We start from the raw sequence: 11,190 nt of genomic DNA, 5'->3' as shown, positions 1-11,190 counted from the left end.
GTTTCATCATGCACAGTTTTGCCACTGTGTTCTTGACCGTCGCTACCACGTGACAATAATTTAACCCTTTTATTTTTGATGCAGCCACAAGCACACTTCATTCCACAAGCAAACGGCCAGTCATGTAAGAGACGTGTTCCTTGGTACAATGAAGACGGCAGAGATGCACGAAAGAGACAAAATAAGGCATGGAGCACACTGCGCCATTATCCAATGGCCGGAAATCTCAATGCATTTAAACATACAAAGTCACAAGGACGGCGCACGAGGCGGCAGCCTAGAAGAGCAAGCTGGCAGAGGTTACTCTCAGGCATGAATTTCTATGCCCAGGAGGGTAAAGTATGGAATGGGCTAAGAAGGCTAAAAGGGCAACAAATCAACCCACTACCTTTGATCGATGACCAATGACATACCTTGGAAAACCAGACCGATGCCCTTGGCATGCATTTCGTGCGTGTATCCAGCTTCATAAACTACTCGGAATCAATCCTTAAATACAAGCAAGTAGCAAAACTTGAGCCAATGAAACTAAGTGCCATTCCACTCTGTGAAGAAGGATGACTAGCGAAACTGTGTATGTGGGCCCCTTAATTACGAAATGCACCTCCGCCGCCAGTCAGCCCGGCATTGCGCTGTCTTCGCGGACGGCTCACGTGTGGGGAGCGCTTAACGCCTGCTCACCTTTGCCGTGGGTCAGCCCGGCATTACTCTATCTTCAGGAGCGGCCCACTTAAGGGGAGTTTTGTGTCTACACATGGACACGATCCTGGGGGAACAAGCCCTTAACAGCTTCACTGTAAAATTGGTTAAGTTTGGGAACTAGCCCTTAACAGCTTCACTATAAAATTGGTTAAGTTTTTGTTTTTCTAAGTTGTTTATTTATTTACTGATGACGACGAACGCAGGAGCAGTTGCGCGATCACGCGGTAGATACGAAGGGCGCCAACGAGCCAGCTGTGAAAGGAGACGACGACGCTGGAGCCAATCCTGATGGCGATAGTTTTGTGTCTACGCACGGACACGATCCTGGGGGAACTAGCCCTTCACAGCTTCGATGTAAAACCGTAAATACAAACCAAGCCTGCCGTACAACTGTCCTTTTATTATTGCCGAGCTTAGAGCCGCCTTGGGTGTATGTGTGAGCTCTACACCGAGAGTTGACAAAATCATGTATGGCATGACTAAATACCTACACACTGGCACACACACGACATTTCTGGCACTTTTCAACTCTGAAAATTATGGTGTTTTACGCGCCAGAACCATTTTCTGATTATGAGGCACGCCGTAATGAACGACTTCGGAAATTTCGACCACCTAGGTATCTTTAACGTGCACCTAAATCTAAGCAAGCGGGTGTTTTCGCATTTCACCCCCATCGAAATGCGGGCGCCATGGCCGGGAATCGATCGTGCGACCTCGTGCTCAGCAGCCCAACACCATAGCCATTGAGCAATCACGGTGGGTACTTTTCAACTATATTTGGGCTGCTGGATATCATCCATCCTCATGGAGGGAAGGTATCATAGTCCTGGTTTTGAAACAGGGCAAAGACCCATCCGACGTCTCAAGCGCCGTCCAATAGCACTTACGAATTGCTTATGCGAACTCTCCGGGAAAATACTAAATCATCTTTCACATGTCCTTCAATCGAAGAGAATGCTTTACCCTTATCACTGCTGCTTCAGAGAGGGTCGGTCGACTATACTGACCATCTCGTGCGAATTGAGGCAAACATTAACTACGTCTTTATGTATAAGCGGTTCTTCGCTTCTGTTTTCTTAGACATGGAAAAGGCATATGACACAACTTGGAGATATTGGATTTGGCGAGACCTCTCGGAAATGGGTACTCGAGGCAATATGCTTAATGTAATTGAAAGTTACTTATCACACCGTACATTTCGTGTTATGGCTGGCAATAGTCTGTCCAGGCCATTTTGCGTAAGAAATTGGGGACCACAGAGTGTGGTATTAAGCTGTACCATTTTTATCGTCAAAATTAATTCCTTGCGCTTATCTATACCGGGTATGTTTTATTCGGTATACGTAGATAACGTACAATTAGATTTCAAGTCATGTAACCTTGCTATTTCTGAGAGACATGTCGAGCTTGGCTTGAACAAAGTGTGTAAATGGTCACTGAAATGGTCACTGAATGGTCACTGAACTGAATTCTCTTAAAAACTCCTGTGTCCTTTTCAAATACAAAAAGAGGCTTACTTACAAAGTCCAATGTAGAACTGCATAGACAGCACACACCAGATGCCACAAAGCACAAATGTTTAGGTGCCATATTATACTCGAAACTAAGCTTCATTCCGTACTTAGGACCTCTCAAAGAGTAATGTCTAAAAACAATGAACCTTCTTAAAATTTTATCAGATACAACATGGGGCAGCGACAGGAAGTATCTGATGAACGTGTACAAAAGTCTCATAGTGTATGGGGCCATAGTGTATAGTGTAGTGAGCCTTGAAGATGCTTGACCCTGTTCACCACCTAGATATCCGCTTGGCGGCCGGTGCCTTCAGAACAAGTCCTGTAGAAAGACTCTACGCTGAAGGTAATGAGTGGTCGCTTCATACTCAGATGTCGTACTCCAGTTTGATGTACTTTCTGAAAGTGAAAGCAAACCGCGACCATCCTTCTTATATAGCCATAAATGTCGTGAGATCTGCAATCCAGTTTAATGACCAACAAGCAGCTAGAGAACCATTCTCTTTGCGCGTAAGAAAGCTTTCTGAGGAAATGGGAGTTCCAATTCTCGAGCATAACCAGACGTTCCCAATGAAGCCACTGCCGCCGTGACAGTGGCAGCTCCTGGAATGAGATACATCATTCGTAGAGATGAGAAAACACGCCCTAGTGGCACATATTCGAATGTATTTCCTAAGACTTCAATCGAAGTACTCGTGCATAGAGTTTTACACTGACGTTTCTAATTCACATGCTGGCGTGTTTCATGCAGCAATCGGACTGTCCTTCTCAGAATCCGATGCCTTTGACCCGGAAACAAGCATCTTTACAGCGAAGGCCTATGTACTATTGTGGGCTGTATAACATATAAGGAAATTAAAACTTCAAAAAAGAATCATTATATTTACAGACTCACTAAGCGTCGTAAAAGCCTTAATGTCACTGCTTGAACGCGGAAACCCTGTACTTACCGAGCTTTATTCCCTTCTTGCAGAATCATTTAAACTGAATCCTATTAAAAGCTCCTGAGTTGTTTTCACGCGAAAAATAGGCTTATTTGTAGAGCCCTATGTAGAACTACATAGACCGCACATACCAGAAGCCACACAACAGAAAATTTAGGCGTCATATCGTGCGTGTGGTGATGCAATGAAACGGGCAGCATATATGCAGAAAACTCGTTAAGTTCCGCACCCGCCTACGCGAACATTAGTGCACCCTAGACTGCATTCGTGAATGAAAGCGCTGAACTTTCCAGTAAGTGGTGTTTGTGTATACGGTTTGAAGCAACTCCGGCTACAAACTGGTCTCTGACAGCACCGTCCTATGACATAAAGCAGCACGACGATGCAAGTTCTTGTAACACAGTGACAAAGTCAGCAACAGAATAGCCTGTACTTTGCCAGCGGCAGTGCAACCAGTGACATTCAACGATGAGACTGCTCGCTGTGAACTGGTGCCCCAAGGCAGCGATGACCTCGTAGTATACATTCAGTGCGGTGACCGCGCCTGACAATGATAGTTGCAGCATCATTGGCCCAGGCATTGCCCAAGGCCAGCCATTGCCCAGGCAGTGTATAAGAATGGCCTTGTGTCATTCTGGTGAAATGTCAGCAGCTCCAGAAGCTAGAAGGCAATATTCAAACATGTGGTGCCTTTTTCTCGAGGCGCAGCTAGACTGCGGTAGGAAAGGCGGCGAGGCAGACCAGCGCAGCTCGCGGTGGGCTGATCCTGATAACTATGGCAAGGAAGATTATTTGCGGGGAGAGGTCAGGGAATGATGTCAAAACGGCATAGCCTTCAAACCCTCGTCGCCATTGTACTGTTTGACGCACAATGATACTCACACTCTTGAGCCTGGACTGAAAATGCACCTTTTATTCCAAACACACACAGATATTGATGAATGTGCAGTGATATATCTACGATAGAAATGCTACCTCTCGGGCAAGAACAACAAAGTGAAACTGAAACAAATCGCAACAGGCATTTAAGATGACAGTGCTTGGAAGTTTATTGCTGTCAAATTCAGCACATGTTCCTGGTAGGTGACAACCATCACTGCGACAGTTCAACCTCGAACAGGCTTGGAGTGACGCATGACACCGGCGAAAGATGCCAAGGACGAGTGGGGCTATAGTAATAGAGGTACAACTAAATTAGGTAGGCCCACTAAGCTTGAACAAAGACACTCCCTTACCAGAACAGGAATTGGCCTCCCTGGTGCATTATTCGGCCGCGGCCTCACTAATGATCTCCTCAATGAACCAATGGCCCTCAGGCCCCAGCGGCTGCGGAGCACCTGACCAAGGCGGCGCTCAGACTTGCAACGCAGCAGAGGGTGCTAAGAATCTCTAGGTCCGGACAGGCCGCCAATGGAAATTGACCCTTGCAACGTTTAACACCCGAAGCCTCTCGAGTGAGACTATAGCTTAGCAGGACTCTTCGAAGAACTATCAGACATTGTTTGGGATATTATCGGCCTTAGTGAGATTAGAAGAACTGGTGAGGCTTACACATTGCTGAATAACGGCCATGTCCTCTGCTATAGAGGTGTCCCGGATAAAAGGCAATACGGGATAGGATTCCTAATCCATAAGGACATAGCGGGCAACGTTGACAAATTTTACGGCATCAACGAGAGCGTAGCAATAGTCGTAATCAAACTCAGTAAGAGGGAGGTATAGATTAAAGTTAGTACAAACCTACGCTCCAACGTCCAGTCACGACGATGAGGAAGTAGATCAGTTTTATGAAGATGTTGAATTAGTGATGAGAAAAGTGCAAACGTGGTATACAGTAGTAATGGATGACTTCAATGCAAAAGTGGGGAAAAAGCAGGCGGATAAACAGGCAATTGGTCACTACGGTGTCGATTCGAGAAACGCTAGAGGAGCGATGTTGGTAGAATTCGCAGAAAGGAATAAGCTTTGAATAATGAACACCTTTTTCAGGAAGTGTAGCAACAGAAAGTGGACCTGGAAAAGCCCTAATGGTGAAACAAGAAATGAAATTGTTTTCGTACTTTCTTCCGATCCCAGCATAGTGCAGGATGTAGAAGTGATAGGTAGGGTAAAGTGCAGTCATCATAGGTTAGTGAGGGCCAGGATTCACCTCAATTTGGACAGAGAAAAAGTAAAATTGGTAAAAAAAAGAACAGGTCAACTTAGAGGCAGTAAGGGTAAAAGCAGACAAATTTAGGCTGGTACTTGCAAACAAATATGCAGCCTTAGAACAGAGAGATGATGATGATGACATAGAGGTAATGAATGAAACCGTAACGAGGCTGGCTTCAGAGGCAGCAATTGAAGTGGAAGGCAAGGCACCAAAGCAACCAGTAGGCAAGCTCTCCCAAGTAACAAATGACGTAATAAAGAAACGACAAAGAATGAAAGTGTCCAACTCAAAAGATAAGATAGAATTCGCGGAACTGTCAAAACTGATCAGCAGAACGAAGATATGCGATATTAGAAATTACAACGTCAGACAGACTGAAGAAGCTCTAAAAATGGACGCAGCGTGAAATAAATGAGAAGGAAACTTGGCATAGGACAAACCAAGATGTATGCACTGAAAGATAAGCAGGGAAACACCATCAGCAATCTCGAAGGTATAATAATAGCAGCAGAAGAATTCTATACTGACCTGTACAGTACCCAGAGGACTCAGGAGTACTCTATTCGAAACAATAATGAACAATATACAGAAACTCCTCCTATATCTAGAGATGAGGTCAGAAGGGCCTTGCAAGGCATGAAACGGGGAAAAGCGGCAGGAGAGGATGGAACAACAGTCAATTTAATCAACAATGGAGGAGACATAATGCTCCTGACTGGGAACTTACCGTTATCATTGAAAAGAAAAGTATACAATCAGTGAATTTTACCGGTGCTGACATGTGGCGCAGAGACTTGGAGACTGACAAAGAAGCTTGAGAACAAGTTAAGGACCGCGCAGAGTGCGATGGAACGAAGAATGCTAGGCATAACTTCAACAGACAAAAAGAGAGCGGCTTGTATCAGAGAGCAAACGGGTATAGACGATATCCTAATAGACATTAAGAGAAAAAAATGGCGCTGGGCAGGTCATGTAATGCGCAGATTAAATAATCCTTGGACCATTAGGGTGACAGAATGGGTACCAAGATAAGGGAAGTGCAGTAGAGGACGGCAGAAGACTAGGTGGTGCGACGAAATTAGGAAATTTGCAGGTGCTAGTTGGAATCGGTTGTCGCAAGACAGGGTTAATTGAAGATCGAAGGGAGAGGCCTTCGTCCTGCAGTTGACATAAATGGTATGATGGTGGTGATGATGATGATGATGATCATGATGATGATGATGATTGTGACGATGATGATCGTGCGTGTGCCCCGCTGAACAATTATTCAATGTTCTGAAGTTTCCTACGTGCGACTTTTTGTAATGCGCCTGTTTGATATGTATGCGAATGTTTAATCATTGTCTAGCTTATTGTGCGTCACTGCTTCTTCCACGCCCTACGAGATGATGGCCCAGTGACGAGGCTAGTTTGCCCTTCAGTCCTGGCTCATGGGCTCATTTCAAGTCTATTGCCTGAAACAATAGACTTGAAACCTCAAAATGTCTCTGTTTTTCAGCAACAGTGAAGTGTACATAACTGTGATGAATAGATCCAAATATACCGTATCCCTCACAAGAAAGATTTTTTGCACTCGCAGCCCTGTAAACGCAGACAAAAGTAAATGACAAATCACCAAAACATGTTGCGCAAACAAGACCGCTGATTGCTTAGAAGTTGTGGGAGATTGTAGCCGCAAACAGGCACGAGTTTGCTGTATCCACTGCTTCCGCACAACAAGTAACTTTGGTTGCACGTCAATTTAATCAGCTTATCCTGCAGTGGCACTCTAGCTATCTCCTGTTCTGTTTCGCGACAAAATGCTTTAAAGATTCCGATGAGAGATAAGGCCTGCGTTGCGCGTATTCACGTGGCAGACGTGAGAAAGGAAGAGCCATACTAAGCCGCAGACGACGCGCACGAAGGCACTGGGAAGTCACGAAGTTGCCAATTCATTTGAAGACAATTACGCCCACGTCTCTCGCCGTAAGAATTTTGACTTTTTCGGTAATATACGCGAGCGCATCGTATTTCATCGTCCAGCAACAGCGCTTCAATGATACTAATGTTACGTTGGGTGCATAATGCGTAGAACAAGTTGGCAGCGAGGCGGGTATGTATGTACAGGCTGCGTGTGGCTGATATTTGTTGTATAGGAGACAAAAGAATGGTGCATGCAAAGGTTTTACAACTCAAAGTGAACACATGTATCAAAGTGTTCAGTTTTCATTCGTTCGGAAGACCAGCTCCGGTTGAGGCAGGTTGCCAATAAGATAACGCACGTTTCTCTGACAGTTACAGCGCGAGCAAGCAAATTTAACTTAGGAGCATCGAGCTTACTGGTTTCTCCTGCATGCCGGGCTCTCGCAGATGGCTGTACAAAAGTTCTCGGCCGGCATGACTACCAACCGAATAAGAAGATGACTGCCTGCCGTCAGCTCTAGAAGCTGTTTCCTACCTCGGAGACCTGCACGCGGGCTATCTATAAAGACATGGAGGGAAGCCAGGGGCATCAGCAGCTGCGACAGTCTCAACAGCAGCGCGAGCGGAAGGGAAGGCCGTCGCCGGCTGAACCTGACGACATGCGATCCTGGTTGGTGGCTGTCGCCTGCGGGTGGAACCTGCTCTGGAGTAGTCTCTTTCGTCGCTCCACTGGAGTCATCTACGTCGCCCTAGTCCGCGCGTTCGGCGCCACACGCGAACAAAGCAGCTGGGTACTCAGCGTCAGCACCAGCATCGCTTGGCTGATCGGTAAGTCATCTCTTTGCAAAGACTGGCAGCTAAGTGTATATTGCACGCAGAGTTCGTGCCGTCTGTCACAAGTGCATCATAGTCACGTTTGTCATCACGATGTTTTCTTTCCAGAGGGAGCCACTATAAAAAAGGCTCTGCAGAAATAATTGACAGTTACTGTCAATGTAAGCAAATAACCGGAACTAACTAAAGAACGAGAGAACGAGTAAGCGAACGAACGAGCAAATGAACCAGCGAATAAACGATCGTTTTCCTTTCCCAGTCCGACCACCAGCCATCGACCACCGTTCACTGACCAACTACGAAAACGGGGGAAAGCAGCACAGAAAGCTATCTTCGCTTTAAAAATGCCGCCATTTCTTCTCACTTAGGATTGAATCCTGCGAGTCCACGACGTTGTTGTTACCGCCGTGCCATCATCGACATCGCCGTCGCGCCATTATTGACGGTCATTCTTACTTCGCTTATTTTCGTCACCCGTCGCTACCATCGTCGTGCCGTTATATGCCCGTCGTTGCACTATAGCTCTAGTCGTCCTCTACAATTTCTTTTTCATGGCCCAGAAAGGGGGCTGACATATTTCTGAAGTTCATACTGCCAGATCAAACCAACTTGAAGTCCACCGCTTCAACCCATATCCCTCTGGTGAACTTGTCTAGAAGAAAAACCTTAAAACTGCCCCGGATCGGTAGTATAAAGACATCCAAACGATCGTTAGAAAAGTACAGTGACTGGCGAAGCTTTTGTCGGGATTGTCGCGATCACATCCATGGTCCATTAGGGAAACGGCGGACTAATAATAGCCGCAGCCAAGCGAGGACGCCAGAGCAGATGCAACGGTGGTGAATTTGTCATACGGGGTTCACTACGTGACTGGCGTAGCGTTTCTCACGGCACTCGAGAGCCCGGCTTAAGATATATACTGTATATCTTACTCCGTGTTTCGAGACATAGGGAAACGACGGGCAGTTGCGTGGTGGTGCGTATATGCCAAAGCAGAGAAAGAGCTGGCAAGTTTGTCAGGTAACATTCAAGTAAGCGCCATCCATGCTCGTTGGTGGAAGTGGCGGGAAAGGAATCTCTTTAAAGTTTGATTCAAGCTTGTTCGAGACCGCGTCATCCTTTGTGGCTATAGTATACGCTGGTCAGCAGCACAGTTTTGAGGAGAGCTGGACAAACATTTACGCCGTTTCAACGCCATAGCGTTAAAAAAGAAACCTTCGTGGAGTCTTCGTTGATACTTAGCGCATTTCCGATAGCAAAATGACACTGTTAGCATGCGAACAGTCTCGAAGACACGGGAAAAAGACTTAGAAGTGAAGGACTGGTGGCGGTAGCGTTCTTAGATAACGCAATTTCTCGCCGCTACGTCGCATCTATTTTTGTTGGTAGCGTTTACTGGCGAGCTTAACTTCGAAGATGGACTTCGTTGCATTCGAAACATACTCAACGTAGGAAGCTCCGAGAACTGATTCTCTACGAGGGCCCGAACACATGAAAACCGTTCTAAAATTCTTGACGTGCAGCAAGTTGACGCACCAGTAATGAGGTTCCGGGCGCGAACTTAAAAAAAAGAAATTATAATAATCGGCGCATCCCACGCATATGTGCAAATCAGTGATAAGGTGATCTTTCTTTCTTGTTTAGAGAAATGTATTCACTTCTTCATGTCTTCATCGACGCCGCTACGCGCGCACGCTAAAGAGACGAGGTGGTGGGCGTCATCGCTGCACCTTTAGGGGATGCCCCGAACCAGCAATTGTAGCAGAGTATCTTGGACCGCATCACGGCACCTGATAGCGGGCGTCTTCTAGCACCTCCGAGGAGCTTGGAGATCGTCGCCCTCCCAACTGTTCAACAGCATGCGACGGCTCCTGGGCTCAAGCAACGAAGGCTGAACATTCCTCGCGCGGCATCTTCTGTCACTGACTTATTCATCACTTCCTGTAGCCGACTTCTCCAATTTTCCGTTGCCATCTTCTTTACTTCTCTGTAGCTCAATGCAACTAGCTGAATGCACGCTATCGTCCGATTTTAGTCCCTTGCCTTCCTTCTCCGCACTCGGTTGCATCTGTTGCTGAATTCATAACTTCTCTATAGCCGAATTCTTAACCTTGCTCTTGCCGAATCCTTCATTTCTCTGTAGCTTAACGTAACTCGATCAAAGCATCATCTGGTCTTAATTTGTTCCCTTCACTTTCTTCTCAGCATTAGGCTGTTTCTGTTCCCCACTTCGTCACTTCTCTATATCCGACTTCAATTTGACGTTCGCTTTTTCCAGTAGTAATAACTTTTTTATGCAACTATATGGACATGCCAGGCGTATTTATGCCGTAGCCGTCGTCGTCACCATGATGTTTCATTGGAAGTTCAGGGGCGATAACACCGTCGCCGCGTGTCGTATGCTGTATTTGCGTGAAAGCACGCGAGGGAAGCCGACGATCGCGGCGCATGTGGCGCGCGCTAAGAAAAGCGGAGAGCAAACGCGCCGTCTTCCGTCGCGCGAAAGGCCCTGGGGGGATGGGAGGAAGCGAGGGCAGTTGGCGTTGTGCTAGGGCAGCAACTGCGCAGTTCGCGACCGGGCGCAAGGAGAACTACTGATCGCGGCTCACTCTCAATAAAGCGGGGAAGTAGCGCGGAAGGGACGGGGGGAGACAGCTTCAACTCCGCCAACAAGTGCGTACTCTGCACGTCGGCGTGCAGTCACGGGTGCCGTATCTCGAAAGCGATCTGCAGACAGTTCATACCTTTTTGCGCGCTGTGTTCTCGCCGCGCTTGCGTTGAAGCGACAGACCGCACGAAAGTCAGTTCGCTCCCTGCTGCTGCCGCGCTTCCTCACACCAGCGTTTTGAGAGCGTGTGTCGGGGCTCATCGCGTGATGTGTTCATGTTTGCTTGTGCGCGTTGACACCATGCTTGTTAATTCAGTTAGTAAGCTAATGTTTCGAAGTTCGTACGGCCGATAAAGCTTGCTTCGATAATCCCTACATCGTATAACTGGCTACTGATTTGCTATCGTAATCGATGCTTTGCCTTTCTTGACAAATCCATGAACATAAAGTTTTGAAAACTACTTCAAAAGTCCAAACTTTTCTAGTTTTAGCCTTTGATGTCATTTTAATACCGTGCAGCAGTCGAGAAAA

This window comes from Dermacentor variabilis, chromosome 3 (assembly GCF_050947875.1).
Source record: "Dermacentor variabilis isolate Ectoservices chromosome 3, ASM5094787v1, whole genome shotgun sequence".
Lineage (NCBI taxonomy): Eukaryota > Metazoa > Arthropoda > Arachnida > Ixodida > Ixodidae > Dermacentor > Dermacentor variabilis.
The sequence above is the reverse complement of the archived record's forward strand: the minus strand, read 5'-3'. Positions refer to the sequence as shown.